Raw genomic sequence first — 17500 nt, 5'->3', positions numbered from 1 at the left:
CCGCACTAGAGATTCCCAACAATTAAATATTCTCATATGGTTCCATGGTGTAATGGTTAGCACTCTGGACTCTGAATCCAGCGATCCGAGTTCAAATCTCGGTGGGACCTTTGCAATTTTATTATATTTATTTATTTCGAACCAATTTATTTTGACTGATCATAAATAATAAAAATTTCCTAACAAAAAGTGGCAAAACTTTAAAAAAGTACTATTCACCTCACAGATCCTCCATCCTATGGTGCTGAGTCCCTGGTGACCTCCACTTCCTGCTCCCAACCTCCGTACAGGAAATGCCCACACAGCAGGGACCGGCCTCAGCTAGTAGTTGGCTAAGAAGATGTTTCCTTATTCAAGATGTGGACCGGGAAGTGAAGATCAGTGTGGACCGGGCACTGTTGTATGGTAGCAGTGGAGATAGGGGAGGTGAAAACTGTTTTTATTTTTTTTTACACAATTTTAACCTGAATGAAAATGTGTTTTGCTGTGGCTTTAGTTGGTTAAAGTCCTTGTCTAGTAAACAGGAGATCCTGAGTTTGAATCTCAACAGTCTTGTCCTTTTCTTTCTACTAAAATCTGGACGGGACGTCCTTTGTCATTCCCAACAATCAGATCGACACCTTCATCCTCATCGGAGTAAAATAAACCTATTCCTCATCATACGTAGACATTAATTATATAATACAGAAAAACAAAGAAAATAAAAATGGAGACTGCAAACAAAAAGATTGACATAGTCGGCAGGATTTAAACCTGCGCGGGGAGACCCCAATGGATTTTTAGTCCATCGCCTTAACCACTCGGCCACGACAACAGATAACAATAACATCCAGAGTGTTGACACAAGTAGGAGGACTGCAGGTTTAGTTTTTTTTTTTTGCCCCCAAAAATAGTGTGAATTAATATTGTTGTATTTGTATTTTTGTGTGTTTTTTGTTTGTTTTTTTATCTCCTGCCTTTTTGTTTTTTTCATTACATGTCATGTGATTCTTTCATCACATGACTAAAGGATTTCTATTAAAGAACTGTGTAAAGGGGGCGTGGCTTGACGCGCTGGCGGGTAGACGCGACTTCTGAGCGCTCCTACAGGGGTCTCCGCACTAAGGGCTCTAACTGCATATTATGGGAGGCAACCATAAGAAAAAAGGTGCCCAGAGACCACCGGAACACCCCGTGAATCCCCCTCGCTCCATTTCAGCCTTCTTCTTACCCCAGCAGCTGCGCACAGCCTCTTCTCCTGCTGCCTCACACGCCAGCACCGCCATGCTGGAAACCGGAAGTGAAGCTCAGACGCAGCACAACGCGGCTTCCCGACAGGAGACCGCGACCCGCAGTATGCCGGAGATCATGGGCGGCGGTCCGGAAAAAACCCAGGAGAGCTCCGTACCCTCTGCTGAGACCACAGACCACCAGGGAACGCAAGTACCTGTTACCCCTCTCCATAATGCGGCCCCTGCAGTACAGCCCCTGCAGCGCTCTCCAGCCACTAAAGTCTCCCATACTAAGGGGCTACAGGGAATGCCCATACCTCCTCCTGAGCTCTTCACACAAACGCTGTCCCCAATTGCAAATGGGGATAGCACCTTAACCAAGCCGGTCATCAGCCTACAATGGGACCACACAGCCCACTCTCCCCTTTTTGCCACGGGACCACTACAGGACGCACAATCTCCAGAGGGCCCTTACACGCCTGTAAAGGTGCACACCGACAAACCTCCCACAACCCCCGAATCAGCCTGCATACCGATTGTGCACCCTACATGCCTGGCTCCATCCGCCCAGCAAACTACCTGTGCTGTGGCAACTATACATGACCAACCCACCAGCGTAGTGGAGACCCCAGGGACCTGGACAACAGGAATCGCAGGAACAATATACGCATTAAAGGCTTACCAGAATCCGTCCTGCCTCAAGACCTAGCACCCACACTACAAAGACTCTTCAACGAAGTCTTGCAAAAATCTCCAGATAATTTTATAGAAATGGACAGGGCGCACCGTGCGCTGAAACCTAAAAATCCTGACCCAAAGAAACCGCGAGATGTCATCTGCCGGATCCATCACTACTTCCAAAAAGATGACATTATGCGCAAAGCCCGCACTCTCAAGTCTCTTACTTACGCTGGTTGTACGGTGCAACTATACCCTGACCTCTCCCTCCGCACTCTACGCCTGAGATCAGCGCTGAAACCCCTACTTCAAGTCCTCCAAAATGCTAAAATCCTATATCGATGGGGCTTTCCCTTCTCGCTGACAGCGCGACATGGCTCTACCTCAGCGACCCTGAGATCTCCTGATGACATAGGTCTATTCCTACATACATTCAAACTTCCACCTATGTCCCTGCCGGAATGGGAAGATTTATACAATGGTGCTCCTGCTTTTCCACGAGATATACACCCTACTCGTCCACGCGGAAACCAAGAGAGTCCTCATCCCGCTCCACTACCACAACGTCAGAAGAGGAAGACCTGATTGACTCCTGGACTCTCTAATCAACCATCTACTGCATCCATCCTGATAATTCACCCTGAGAATCTTCAGTTCCTTGTTCCCGGGTACCATATAGTGTACCACACGGTTGTGACTTTTTGTTCATCACTACCTCACCCGGTTTAATTGCCATACTAATACTATCTCATTCCATCAGCTGGCGCTAGTTAGCTACTCCTAACTGGTCTCTATCACCGGGTCCCCCTTTGCCATGTTTTGTTATTATTGTTACTGTTCCGTGTTCCTGCTCTGATCCCATGCCTCCCAATATTTGGAATTCGTAGGGTCTTAGTACCTGACCAACATGTCACTGCCCACCCACTCTGAGCCCTCACCATGGAATAATGATTGAGTGGCACAATTGATAGCATCCAGACCCCAATCCCCTCTGCTCATTCTCATCCATGGTACTTACTACTACGCCTCTAGCCGGGCGCGCCTACCTCGTTACCCCCACTAGATTTAGGATCCAGCTGGTTCTGACCCTTTGCTTGGCCCTTATGGCCACCTCATATAGTCCCTTTGCAAACGTGCCTATGCGTTTTCTCTCCCTCTTCAACCCCATGTCCCTGTTTCTGTTTCGCGATACCTTCCTACCTCCCTTCCTGTTCCTCCTTCCTCTCAACTTCTCTTTCTTCTCCGATTACAGGTATACTGTCCTCCATCTGAAGTGGTTCCGAAGCGTGGTGCTGCGGGTGAGACCCCTCCGTGGTGGTGAGTTAGACTTCATCATCCCCTCCTCCAATGATGGCTGACATAAATGTAACGTCCCTCAATGTTAGGGGACTCAACACGCCCAAAAAGAGAGCCCAACTATTGTATAATCTGCACAAGAGGAAATCACACATATTAGCCCTTCAGGAAACTCACTTTCGTAGTGACCAGATCCCCAGGTTCCTCAGTCGCTACTTTCCCACATGGATACACAGCACAAACCCAGACTCAAAATCAAAAGGCGTTTCACTCGCCTTCCATAGATCCTTGCCCATCAAGATAGTAGAATCGATAACGGACCCAAATGCGAGATTTGTATTCGCCAACTGTGACCTAGCTGGCCAGAAATTAACCATTGCCTCCATTTATGCCCCCAATCACGGGCAAGTTGCCTTCTTATGCGCAACCTTAGATGCCCTATCCTCCTTCGCCACTGGCCACATTATTCTGTGTGGTGACCTCAACATTCCACTTTCCCCCCTTACTGACACTTCCTCTGGACACTCTTATATCCCCTATCGCCAACTCAGATCCATTAAACAAAAACTACACGCCCTTCAGCTCAGCGATACGTGGCGCACAATGCACCCTCAAGGTAGAGACTTCTCCTTCTACTCCCATCCCAGAAATATTTATAGCCGCATCGACTATATTTTCTGCTCCCATCATTTCCTTCCATCAATTACATCAGCCTCGATAGGATCTGTTACATTTTCTGACCACGCCCCGGTACACCTCTCCTTCACGCTACCCTCGTTTGCCAAACCCCATGCCACCTGGCGCCTGAACGAATCCCTTCTCCTAGATCCATTATGCCTACAGGAGTTGACAGAAACGATCTCAAATTTTAACGCTGATCATGAACATGACATTTCGTCTCCTCTCATTAAATAGGAGGCGTTGAAATGTGTCCTACGATGCGTCTTGGTGAGACATGGGTCCCGGCTTAAACGAGAAGGAGCAGCGAAGCTATCCTCCTTACTAACCAACCTCGCCTCCTTAGAATCACAACACAAACAAACCCTTCACGAACAGACCCTCAGGGATATCATTAAAGTAAGACAGGAATTGCTGTCTCTATTGAACTCAAAATATCAATATTACAAACAAATTACTGGACGCCATTTCTATGAATGGGGGAACAAGTCAGGCAAGCTACTCGCCAGAGCTTTAAGAGAAAAACGCTCTTCACTTTATATCTCATCCATCCAGAATAATAAAGGCACGCAGTCTCACCTAACCCAAGACATATTATCAGCCTTTAGACAGTACTACATGACCCTCTACAACCTGCCGACTCCACCCCCCACATCCCCAAACACCCAACCGTCTTTATCGCAATATATCTCCTCCTCGGCGCTTCCCTGCCTCTCGCCTGACACCATATCCTCCCTAGAATCCCCATTCACATCAGAAGAACTTACAACAGCTATATCGGCCCTCCCGGCGGGTAAAAGCCCCGGCCCAGATGGTTACACAGCCAAATTCTACAAAGCCCTTCGTGACAACTTGACCTCTCCCCTCCTCACAGCTTTTAACTATATCTCTGATTCATCCTCTATTCCCACATCTTTCTTGAGAGCCTTCATCACGGTGATCCCGAAGGAAGGTAAGGACCCCACCCAATGTCAAAACTACAGACCAATTTCCCTCCTTAACGTAGATACAAAACTTTTTGCTAAACTTATCGCAAACAGACTGGCTATCCATATGGAAGCCTTAATCCACGCGGACCAAGTAGGATTTGTAAGAGGAAGGAAGGCGAGAGATAACACTCTCCGTACCTTCTCTGCCGTCCACTATGCTCGAAAAACCCGCTCTCCCATATTTCTACTGTCTCTCGACGCGGAGAAGGCGTTTGACCGTGTGGATTGGGGCTTTCTTGACGCCACTCTGTCTCAGATTGGGTTGGGCACCCTGATGAAGGCTCGTATAATGGCTCTCTACTCTAATCCACAAGCTCAGGTCAGAGTGAACGGCCTCCTATCCCCACCGTTTGACATTGGCAATGGCACGAGGCAAGGCTGTCCCCTATCCCCGTTTCTATACATTTTGTGCATGGAACATCTGCTTAACGCCATCCGGCAAAACAAAGACATCAAGGGACTCCAAACCCCCTCGTGCCAGTGCAAATGCGCTGCCTTTGCAGACGACCTCCTGCTATACCTGTCTGCCCCCCTTATATCTCTCCCCTCGCTTCTCTCCACCATACGCACATTCTCTTACCATAGCAATTACAAGTTAAATCCATCCAAAAGCGAGGCCCTCAATATTACCCTTCCTCCAGAATTGGTCAATCATCTCCGTACTACATACCCCTTCAAATGGTGTGACAGATCCCTAAAATATCTAGGTGTCCAGATCCCCTCCAACCTGTCTGATACTTACACTCTAAACTTCCCCCCGTTATTGAAAATGCTGGGGCGGGACCTTGCCAGGTGGGAGCGCAGAGACTTTTCCTGGATAGGACGGATTAACATCCTGAAAATGAATGTCCTACCCAGCCTACTCTTTCTGTTCTCTGCTATACCGACACTCCTCTCACGCTCTTTCTTCAGGGAGGTCTCTGTCCTCTTCACTGGCTTTGTCTGGGCCCATAAACCCCCGAGACTCAACAGGGAAATCCTATCCATGCGCAAACTTGACGGTGGCCTGGGTCTCCCTCATTGCCTTCACTACCACCTTGCAGCGGTCCTAGCCAGAGTACTGGATTGCCACACACTTGACACAAACAAACTCTGGATAGCCCTAGAACGAGACGCCACTTCATTAGACCCCAAAACGCTTCTGTGGCTCCCTGGGAAAAAACTTCCTCCTCACCTCACAACAGACATGCCTCCAGTCACAGCCTCGATTGCACACATCAAACGACACTTCTTACCTACCCTCGCGATCTACACACCCGATGGTCCACTGACGCCTGTTTTTGGCAACCCCCTCTTCCCAGCAGCACACTCGGCCTCTCTCTTCTTAGGAATGTCCAGGGCCGACTCTCCCACATTCTTCCACCTCCTCACGCCGACCTCTCTTAAACCACTTGATGCCCTATGTGGTGGCCCCCCTACATCTTTCACACAATCCTTCCAGTATTCTCAACTGCATCACTTTTACAAGACTTCCAAATCCCCCCTCCATCTACATCGCACCCTCTCTCCGTTCGAGAAGCTATGTGTAGCCTCTGACAGGACTTTCCGTCCGATTAGCACTCTATATTCTCTCCTACTAGACTCCTTACGGACCACCCCATTACCTTATAGAAACGGGTGGGAGAAGGAACTAGACACATGCTTTTCTGACGAGGATTGGAAGTAAGCGTTACTGCAATGCCATAAACTGTCCACCTCCTGCAAAGCTCAGGAAACGAATTATAAAATACTAACTAGATGGTACAGAGTCCCCTCCCTCCTTGTAAAATTTTACCCGGGTGTTCCTGACACGTGTTGGAGATGCGGAGAACCTGGGGGAAATATGACACATATTTGGCTGACATGTAATGCCCTGACCTCCTTCTGGTCCCAAGTCTTAGACCTCATTCATAGGCTGACATCCATCCAACTCCCTAAACTCCCTGGCCCCCTCCTGCTATCCATGTTCCCGTCTCCTTTACCGAAATGGCAAGCACACCTCGCGGGCTTCATGGTCCTAGCAGCGAGAACAGTCATACCGAGGAACTGGAAATTCGCCTCCCCACCTACACTCTCATCCTGGTTTCAGGAACTCTCCCACCTTCACCGGATGGAGGAGCTCCTAGCTGACTCCAGACGTCAGGCAACGAAACATCACCTAATATGGGGCCCATGGACTGCCTTCCTATCTACTGACTCTTACAGAACATTATACACCTCACACTCCACCCACCCAGCCCAGGGAGTCTCCCGGGTGTGTTGAGTCCCCAACTCAAACTCCAGATCGCAGCCACGGGGAGGGGAACGAACCTGCTCACCGCACTTGGGAACCCACCGATGCGCTACCTGTAACACTTTGTACCACTACCATTCTTGTACTCATATGCTCTTTTCCTACCCTCTCTTTCCTCCTTCCCTTAACTACCACTTTCTCTTTCTCTTCCAATACCCTGTTGCCTTAGTACCTCTCTTTCTTCCCTCTCTCTGGACCTCTCTCTAAACAGTTGCTATAACTTCGATTAGATAGATAGTTGTTCTAGCTCTCCACACTCACCTCTAGATACATGTCTCCCAAGACTGACATATGACCAGCACGGCTACAATCTTGTATGCTTTCTCGCAGTCTTTATGCCAATGCAATGGTTTTATAGATCGGAGGTACTTACCCGGTTACCTTTTGTAAGCATTTCAACTGATTGTTGTTTGTTACCGCACAACTGTTTATTTGTTTCTCTTAAGGAAAATAAAAATTTCTACTTTATAAAAAAAAAAAAAAAAAGAACTGGGTAAAAGAAAAACACAGGGAAAAAAAACACCAATATCAAGACAAACTCAGTGTTTTTTCTGATGTTTTGTTTTTCTACGAGAGAAAAAGATCCCCAGAGCTAACTGAATTTGGAAAACTACCACTGAGCCTATAAATGCCACAAAAGAGGTTAAAAAAAAAAAAAAACACTCCCCCCAAAAATATACCATGGGGGTCTGTGGTGTTTCATATTGACTCCCAGCTAGAAACTGACTGCTGTTTGTTTTTTTGTCCCAACAAACTTTGCTACAGCGAGTATAACATTTTTTGGGACAAGTGTGTTTCTAGCCTTAAGGGTGAAACCATCCCCAAAGAAAATTTTTCACTATATTTCCTGATTGACTCCCAGATAACATTTGTCCACAAAGCATTTTCGAGTCCAAAAAAGGTGCCATGTGTTCACAGTTTTTTTTTTTTATTATTATTATTATTTCTTGCAGTTTTTGAACAAAACGGGCACATTTTGTAATGGCCCAGGAAGGCATATAAAGGCTTTGTTAACATGGCAGAAAATCTTCAGATGGGCATTCCGGAGACAGCGGGCACCAGTGGAATATCCTGGCGATAGGACTGCTCAGAAATGCGCCATCTTCTTAGATGCCAATGCGATTCTGGGCAGATTCCGCAAAAATAATTTCTGCAGCATGTTTCCCTGGCAAAATTTCCGCCGTGTGTGTGTGTGGTGCATCAAAGACAATGAAATTTAGGTCCGCAATATTATTTTTGGGTGGTGATTTTTAGAAACATTAATTAAAAGATCCATAATGACCTCTTGTTCCAATAGTTTTAAGATAAATGCGGAATGTATTACTCCATGCAGCCAGCAGGTGTCAGTATTAGTCAGGGAATTTTTATCCTACTTGTAGATGGATTCGTATTTGAGGTCCGGAGCAGAGAGCAGAGAGGGAGGCTGTGAGCTACAGTTATGGGGGGATGTGGCTGCAGTTTGTGTGAGGGCTTATAGCTGACATGAAGGGGGACATATTGCCCTGTAAAATGAGGGCTGGGCCTGCACTTTGCATGATGGGCCTTGTTTCTAGCTCTTCATCTATGCTGGAGGTAACTCCCTCCAGGTTGATGGATTACTGTTTTGTTTATTATTTTAAAATTGTGGGTTTTAGTCTTTGCGTGTGTGTTTTATCCCCTGCTTTTGTTGTCATTACAAGTCATGTGATTCATCCCTCAGGTGACCTAAATATTTCTATTGAAGAATTGGGAAAGGAAGATTAAAAAAACACACTCACAATAAAAAAAAATAAAAAAAATAAGTGGGAGAAAAAACTTCAAGATTTCTGACAAAAACCACATCATCTCAGTAGGCTGCGATTTTTTGGAAACTGTCAGCAAGCCAAAAAAAAAAAAAATGCCAGTGAAGAGTGAAAAAAAAAGTGTGGGTCTGGAGTTTCTATATTGACTCCCTTTAAAAAAAAATGGCACGTGGCAAATTTTTTGGGGAATTTTTGAAAAAAAAACATATAATAAAAAAAAAAACAGAACAAGTGGAAACACAGCCTAAGGACTCCATAGTGTTTTCAATGGGATTCTACCACTCTGTCCAGACTGCAGTGGACATTCCGCCAGTCTTTGGGTGGAGTATCGCCGGACTACATTGCATCTATGAGAAAGTGCACATGTGCGAGGCCCTACTGCCAAAGTATTCAGTGGTGCCTGCTGGGCCCAAGTGCTCGTCCATACTGCAGACTTTCACCCAGTGGAATTCCACTGTGACGCCACTGAATACTTTGGCGGTAGGACCAACGTAACTTCACCCAAAGAATGAGGGGGGTGGAGGGTATTGAAACTTTTTTAGACTTATTTACATGTATTACTTTGTTTATATATACCACTCTTCCTCTGAACAGTTTTTGATAAATCTGCCCCCATGTTTCACAAAGGTGAAGAAAACAGAAGCCTGATCCAAGGTCATTGCACCAATGTCTACTGCTGTAACAGTGGGAAAAGGTGATGGGACCATAGCCGATTCATGAGTAGGTCTGGTGTGAACTGGAAAAGAAAATGTAACGCGCCATTATATTGCACAGTTGCCTTAGAGGCAGCTTCTTCTTCCAGACACGGAGGGGGCGAAAAGACAGGTAGGTCCCCAGAGGAAGTATAATATCACATACCGAAAATCCTGCACTCACGGCTTACATCAGTGTTGAGGGTTAGCTAATGTCATTGTTTACATTTACCACAGGAGTGGAACCATATTGAGGTGCACAAGTGCAGGTCCTCCACTCCAATGTAGGTGCACAATTGCACTTGGGGATGAGCACCTCTTATCATCTTAGACCACACTAATGTAATTATTCAGTATTTCTCACATAACCATCTCTAGTGTGAATGGTTCAAAATAGAAGAAATATCCTGACGGAAATCTTTTCAGCGCCTTGTAGAAAAAATGCCATGAAAAATTATAGCAAAAGCGATCAAGCTCAGTGCTAGCAAGGTGTGCCTAATAAAGTGTCCAGTGAGTATATTAGGCTCCAGCCGTCCGGCCCCATTGTGTTTGATTTGTTCTTGTTTGAACAGATATTTACTTAAAATGATATAGAAAAACCTGGAAGAGACTATAAGAAAAGGACAAGGCACTGCTGAGATTTGAACTCAGGATCTCCTGTTTACTAGACAGGCGCTGTAACCAACTAAGCCACAGCGCCACATATTGAGATACATTGTCATGGTGTGCACACTGGACTCTATACCCAGAGTTCAAATCTCAGTTGAACCTTAATATTTTTTGTTATTATATTTTCTGCATTAATGTGTGAATATGGGAATATCCTGTACCTACAACAAATTAGGACTAATGGCATTTAAATAATAAAATAAATTGTTAATTCCCTGAGTAAGCCTAACAGTGAAACCACGTAGGGGTGATCGCTGTAATTAGTATATGTAGTACAACACTTACTATACATTGTGTACAATATGGGTTTGATTATTCATTTATTTATCTATCTGTTACCTACATGAATTATCTGTATTTCTCTATTTATTTGTTACCTATTGAATTATTTATTTATCTGTGACCTATATTATTTATTATTTATTTATTTAATTATCTATCTATGTCCTATATGAATAATTATTAGAGAATGATCCCATTTATTTGCAGCTAGGGTTAGCCCAACTTCTGCCATTCATTTTTAAATGTTATCTGAATTTTCAATAAAGTTTTTCTGATTATATCCTTATTTTTGTGTCCCTTGTGGTTTGATCGGTTCGGTGGTATGGGGTATGTGGTTATAATGAATTTTCCCACTTGACCATATTATATTCAGTTTGTGATATTGCCCTTTCTTTGGATTACTGAAAAAAAAAATTACAAAAAGTTCCTGAATAAATAGACAAGAAGAAATTTTTTATCTTTCAAATCTGCATATAGCAAATCTGGTGGCAGATACCACAGCACACTCTTAAAAGCCTTTAGGAGGGTTAAAGAAAGGTAATAAAAAAAATGTAATTTAATTAATAATAAAAAAGAAAATAAATAAATTTGGCAGTGGTGGGATTCGAACCCACGCCTCCAGAGAGACTGGAGCCTAAATCTAACGCCTTAGACCGCTCGGCCACACTACCCTTACATTACCAAGAATGGAAACATAGATGGGAGAACCAATAGGTAAAATATGATTGAATTCCATATCCTGTACAAATCCCAAAGAATCCCATTATGCCGTGTCTCAGCTAGTAATAATAATAAGAATAATAATAATAAAATGGTAAAGGAGTCAAACTCATCCTGAATCCTTATCACCATCGCACACATATGAATATTTTCCTATATATTGTAGCACTTACATATTTCCACATTGATATTGTTATGTGTACAGTCACTATGTTATTACTTGTTATATTTCCATGTGGTTACAGATTTCATGACTTATAGACACCTTATTGATGTTCTTGGTGTTGCTGATATCGGGTGTAATGTAATGTGTCTCTATATATTTTTAGGGGTCGTCCATGATCACCAAGTAAACAAAATGTATGAACATAAACCTAAACATTTTGAAGTTGTATCAGCTCTTCCCCCTCTGTCCTCACTACCGATCCCCAACTAGTACATGGCCGCATATGGTTCCATGGTGTAATGGTTAGCACTCTGGACTCTGAATCCAGCGATCCGAGTTCAAATCTCGGTGGGACCTTTGTCCTTTTATTATATTTATTTATTTTGAATCAATTTAATTTGACTGATCATAAATAATAAAAATTTCCTAACAAAAAGTGGCAATACTTAAAAAAAAGTACTATTCACCTCACAGATCCTCCATCCTATGGTGCCGAGTCCCTGGTGACCTCCACTTCCTGCTTCCCACCTCCGTACAGGAAATGCCCACACAGCAGGGACCGGCCTAGGCTAGTAGTTGGCTAAGAAGATGTTTCCTTATTCAAGATGTGGACCAGGAAGTCAGTGGCGTTGCGACCTGGGTGCGGGGGGTGACCTAATGGGGTGACACCAAGACGCTCCGCAGCACCCCCCCCCAGCTACACCGACACCCCCCGTCTGTACCCGACCGGCAGCACCCCCCATCCCCCCCCTTCACCTGCGCTGTGCGCCCAACCGACAGCACACCCCCCCCCCCCGGCATTCACCTGCGCTGTGCGCCCGTCATCAAATAACCCCCCCCGCGCCCTTCATCGCCGCTGTGCGCCCGTCCGTCAGCACCACCGCATGGGACGTCAGTGACACTCGCAGGGCGCCAGGAGAGAAGGAGCGCTGCGCTGGATGGGTGAGTGTGTGTGTCTGTCTGTCGCTATCTCTGTCTGTGTGTGACTGTCTGTGTGTGACTCTGTGTGTGTGTGTATGTATGTATGTGACTGTGTGTGACTCTGTGTGTGTGTGTGTGTGTGTGTGTATGTATGTGACTGTGTGTGACTCTGTGTGTGTGTGTGTGTGTGTGTGTGTGTGTGTATGTGACTGTGTGTGTGTGTTGCAGGGGGACCCAGGAGCGTTACACCCCTGCCCACAATCATTTCTTGTATTGGAATTATGTAGGAGGCCTTCTGGTGTGCCAAGTATGCCTTATTTTCTGTGTGTGTGTGTGACTCTGTGTGTGTGACTCTGTGTGTGTGTGACTGTGTGTGTGACTGTGTGTGTGACTCTGTGTGTGTGACTCTGTGTGTGTGTGTGTGTGTGACTGTGTGTGTGTGTGACTCTGTGTGTGTGTGACTGTGTGTGTGTGTGTGTGACTGTGTGTGTGTGTGACTGTGTGTGTGTGTGTGACTGTGTGTGTGTGACTGTGTGTGTGTGTGTGTGTGTGACTGTGTGTGTGACTCTGTGGGTGTGTGTGACTGTGTGTTTGACTGTGTGACTCTGTGTATGTGACTGTGTGTGTGACTCTGTTTGTGTGACTGGGACTCTGTGTGTCTGTCTGTGTTGTATGTGTTTTTTTTTTTGTGTGTGTGTGGGGGGGTTAAATAGCGATCTAATGTGGGGAGACTTTGACCCATTGTGGGGAACCTGCAGCCTAATGGCGGGAAACTACTACCAAATGTGCGGAGTCTATGCTACCTAATGTGGGGATTCTATGCTACCTAATGTGAGGAGTCTATGCTACCTAATGTGGGGAAACTGCTACCTAATGTGGGGAATCTGTGCTACCTAATGTGGGGAAATTGCTACCTAATGTGGGGGGACACATACCAAATGTGGGGAATCTATGCTGCCTAATGTGGGGAAAATATGCTACCTAATGTGGGGGAACTGCTGCCTACCTAAAGTGGGGGAACTGCTGCCTACCTAATAATGCTCCCCCCCTGGCAGTAGCACCCTCATCATCCACCAGCAACACCCCCCCCCCCTCCCCTCCAGCAGTAGCACCTCCATCAGCAGATCCTGATGGTGGATGATAGCAGTGCTCTTGCTAGGAGGATGATCCTGCGGATGGATGATGGGGGTGATACTGCTCATCATCCTCCAGCAACACCCCCCCAGTAGTAGCACCCCCATCATCCACTAGCAACACCACCAAAACCCCCCTCCCGTGGTAATAGCATCAGCTAACGGATGTTGAGGGGTGTTACTGCGGTTGTGTTATTATATTCAGAGGGTGCACTGTATGGCAACGTTAAATTCAGAGGGCGCAGTTTGTGGTAGTATTATATTCAGAGGGTACAGTGGGTGGTAGTATATTCAGGGGTACAGTGTGTGGCGGTATTATATTCAGGGGTACAGTATGTGGTAGATTTATATTCAGATGGTACAGTATGTGATGGTATTATATTCATAATGTACAGTGTGTGGTAGTATTATATTCAGAGGGTACAGTGTGTGGTGGTATTATATTCAGGGGTACAGTATGTGGTAGATTTATATTCAGAGGGTACAGTATGTGATGGTATTATGTTCATAATGTACAGTGTGTGGTAGTATTATATTCAGAGGGTACAGTGTGTGGCAGATTTATATTCAGAGTGTACAGTATGTGTTGGTATAATATTCAGAATGTACAGTGTGTGATAGCATTATATTCAGTGTGTATGGTGTATGGAAGGTTTATAATCAAAGAGTATAGTGTATAGTAGTATTATATTTAGAGGATACAGTGTCTGGCAGGTTTATAATAATACTTTTTTTCATATAGAGGATGAGAATGCGCTGACATAGTGAGGAGACGTCTGGGCGTCACATTCTACAGACAGAAGTTTTAGCTGGACCAGGTGGTATGTTCCATCTGAATTAGATAAGGGAAGACTATAGAGAAGACGTTACCTGTAGTCACTGATATCATTGTGTATTCTCCTCACTATAGAGAAGGCATCACCTATAGTCACTGATATCATTGTGTATTCTCCTCACTATAGAGAAGACGTCACCTGTAGTCACTGATATCATTGTGTATTCTCCTCACTATAGAGAAGACGTCACCTGTAGTCACTGATATCATTGTGTATTCTCCTCACTATAGAGAAGACGTCACCTGTAGTCACTGATATCACTGTACATTCTCCTCACTATAGATAAGATGTCACCTGTAGTCACTGATATCATTGTGTATTCTCCTCACTATAGAGAAGATGTCACCTGTAGTCACTGATATCATTGTGTATTCTCCTCACTATAGAGAAGACGTCACCTGTAATCACTGATATCATTGTGTATTCTCCTCACTATAGAGAAGATGTCACCTGTAGTCACTGATATCATTGTACATTCTCCTCACTATAGAGAAGACGTCACCTGTAATCACTGATATAATTGTGTATTCTCCTCACTATAGAGAAGACGTCACCTGTAATCACTGATATTCTTGTGTATTCTCCTCACTATAGAGAAGACGTCACCTGTAATCACTGATATAATTGTGTATTCTCCTCACTATAGAGAAGACGTCACCTGTAGTCACTGATATCATTGTGTATTCTCCTCACTATAGAGAAGATGTCACCTGTAGTCACTGATATCATTGTGTATTCTCCTCACTATAGAGAAGACGTCACCTGTAGTCACTGATATCATTGTACATTCTCCTCTCTATGTCCTATCAGAGCTGTAGTCACTTGTCAGTTCTACAGTTATGGTGAGTGAAACTACAACTCCCAGCATAACCTTACCACTGCTCAAAGGGGTACTCTACTGGAAAACATTTTTTTTTTATCAATTGGTGCTACAAAGTTAAACAGATTTGTAAATTACTTCTGTTTAAAAATCTTAATCCTTCCAGTACTTATTAGCTGCTGTATAAGTGATTCACAGGAAGTTCTTTTCTTTTTTAATTTATTTTCTGTCTGACCACAGTGCTCTGTGCTGACACCTTTGTCCATGTCAAGAACTGTCCATAGTAGGAGCAAATCCCCATAGCAAACCTATCCTGCTCTGGACAGTTCCTGGCATGGACAGAGGTGTCAGCAAATAGCACTGTGGTCAGACTGGAAAGAACTACACAACTTCCTGTGGAGCATACAGCAGCTGATAAGTACTGTAAAGATTAAGATTTTAAATAGAAGTAATTTAAAAATCTGTTTAACTTTTTGGCACCAGTTGATATAAAAGTAAATGTTTTCCAGTGGAGTACCCCTTTAAGTAATTATGGGAGCTGTATATTTAAATGGTGAAAACTTCTTTAACACTTTCCTATTCTGTGGCAACTGGTATATCTGATTATTATACTGGAATTTCTCACAATGCGCTACAACAGTGGTGTCTGTCACAACAGGCTAAAAACTTACTGGGGGGAGGGGGTACGTATGGGGGTGACACCATTTTCTACCACACCGGGTGACACCAACCCTAGCAACGTCACTGCAGGAAGTGAAGATCAGTGTGGACCGGGCACTGTTGTATGGTAGCAGTGGAGATAGGGGAGGTGAAAACCGTTTTTATTTATTTTTAACCCAATTTTAACCTGAATGAAAATGTGTGGCGCTGTGGCTTTAGTTGGTTAAAGTCCCTGTCTAGTAAACAGGAGATTCTGAGTTTGAATCTCAACAGTCTTGTCCTTCTCTTTATACTAAAATCTGGACGGGACGCCCTTTGTCATTTCATACAATCAGACTGACATCTTCATCCTCATCGGAGTAAAATAAACCTATTCCTCATCATACATAGACATTAATTATACAATACAGAAAAAAAATGGAGACTGCAAACAAAAAGATTAACGTAGTCGGCAGGATTTGAACCTGCGCGGGGAGACCCCAATGGATTTCTAGTCCATCGCCTTAACCACTCGGCCACGACTACAGATAGCAACAATCTTCACAGTGTTGTCACAAGTAGGAGGACAGCAGCTTTAGTTTTTTTGCCCCCAAAAATAGTGTGAATTAATATTGTTGTATTTTTTGTGTGTTTTTTCCACTTTATCTCCTGCCTTTTTGTTTTTTTCATTACATGTCATGTGATTCTTTCATCACGTGACTAAAGAATTTCTATTAAAGAACTGGGTAAAAGAAAAACACCGGGAAAAAAACACCAATATCAAGACACACTCAGTGTTTTTTCTGATGTTTTGTTTTTCTACGAGAGAAAAAGATCCCCAGAGCTAACTGAATTTGGAAAACTACCACTGAGCCTATAAATGCCACAAAAGGGGTAAAAAAAAAAAAAAAAATCCCCCAAAAAATATACCATGGGGGTCTGTGGTGTTTCATATTGACTCCCAGCTAGCAACTGACTGCTGTTTATTTTTTTTTGTCACAACAAACTTTGATACAGCGAGTATAACATTTTTTGGGGCAAGTGTGTTTCTAGCCTTAAGGGTGAAACCATCCCCAAAGAAAATTTTTCACTATGTTTCCTGATTGACTCCCAGATAACATTTGGCCACAAAGCATTTTCGAGTCCAAAAAAGGTGCCATGTGTTTACAGTTTTTTTTATTATTATTATTTCTTGCAGTTTTTGAACAAAACAGGCACATTTTGTAATGGCCCAGGAAGGCATATAAAGGCTTTGTTAACATGGCAGAAAATCTTCAGATGGGCATTCCAGAGACAGTGGGTGCCGGTGGAATATCCTGGCGATAGGACTGCTCAGAAATGCGCTATCTTCTTAGACGCCAATGCGATTCTGGGCAGATTCCGCAAAAATAATTTCTGCAGCATGTTTCCCTGGCAAAATTTCCGCCGTGTGTGTGGTGCAGCAGAGTCCCATCAAAGACAATGAAATTTAGGTCCGCAATATTATTTTTGGGTGGTGATTTTTAGAAACATTAATTAAAAGATCCATAATGACCTCTTGTTACAATAGTTTTAAGATAAATGCGGCATGTATTACTCCATGCAGCCAGCAGGTGTCAGTGTTAGTCAGGGAATTTTTATCCTAGTTGTAGATGGATGGGTATTTAAAGTCCGGAGCTGAGAGAATATTTTGCAATAGGCAGGAGGGAGGCTGTGAGCTGCAGTTATGGGGGGATGT

At 44.2% G+C, this 17500-nt stretch overlaps 6 non-coding genes across 6 annotated transcripts; 2 read left to right on the top strand and 4 right to left on the bottom strand.

Annotated features, from left to right (window-relative positions):
* The first annotated feature begins 38 nt into the window (after positions 1–38).
* On the top strand, positions 39–110 carry TRNAQ-CUG (transfer RNA glutamine (anticodon CUG)). The gene has a single exon. It is a non-coding gene; the product is annotated as a tRNA-Gln (tRNA).
* Positions 111–732: 622 nt separating this feature from the next.
* Positions 733–814, bottom strand: TRNAF-AAA (transfer RNA phenylalanine (anticodon AAA)). The gene has a single exon. It is a non-coding gene; the product is annotated as a tRNA-Phe (tRNA).
* Positions 815–10223: 9409 nt separating this feature from the next.
* On the bottom strand, positions 10224–10297 carry TRNAT-AGU (transfer RNA threonine (anticodon AGU)). The gene has a single exon. It is a non-coding gene; the product is annotated as a tRNA-Thr (tRNA).
* Positions 10298–11137: 840 nt separating this feature from the next.
* Positions 11138–11219, bottom strand: TRNAL-UAG (transfer RNA leucine (anticodon UAG)). Its single transcript has one exon. It is a non-coding gene; the product is annotated as a tRNA-Leu (tRNA).
* Positions 11220–11719: 500 nt separating this feature from the next.
* TRNAQ-CUG (transfer RNA glutamine (anticodon CUG)) lies at positions 11720–11791 on the top strand. The gene has a single exon. It is a non-coding gene; the product is annotated as a tRNA-Gln (tRNA).
* A 4456-nt stretch (positions 11792–16247) lies between these two features.
* Positions 16248–16329, bottom strand: TRNAS-AGA (transfer RNA serine (anticodon AGA)). Its single transcript has one exon. It is a non-coding gene; the product is annotated as a tRNA-Ser (tRNA).
* Positions 16330–17500: the final 1171 nt, after the last annotated feature.

Source organism: Hyla sarda, chromosome 4 (genome assembly GCF_029499605.1).
Source record: "Hyla sarda isolate aHylSar1 chromosome 4, aHylSar1.hap1, whole genome shotgun sequence".
Lineage (NCBI taxonomy): Eukaryota > Metazoa > Chordata > Amphibia > Anura > Hylidae > Hyla > Hyla sarda.
This window is presented reverse-complemented; position numbering and strand designations above follow the sequence as displayed.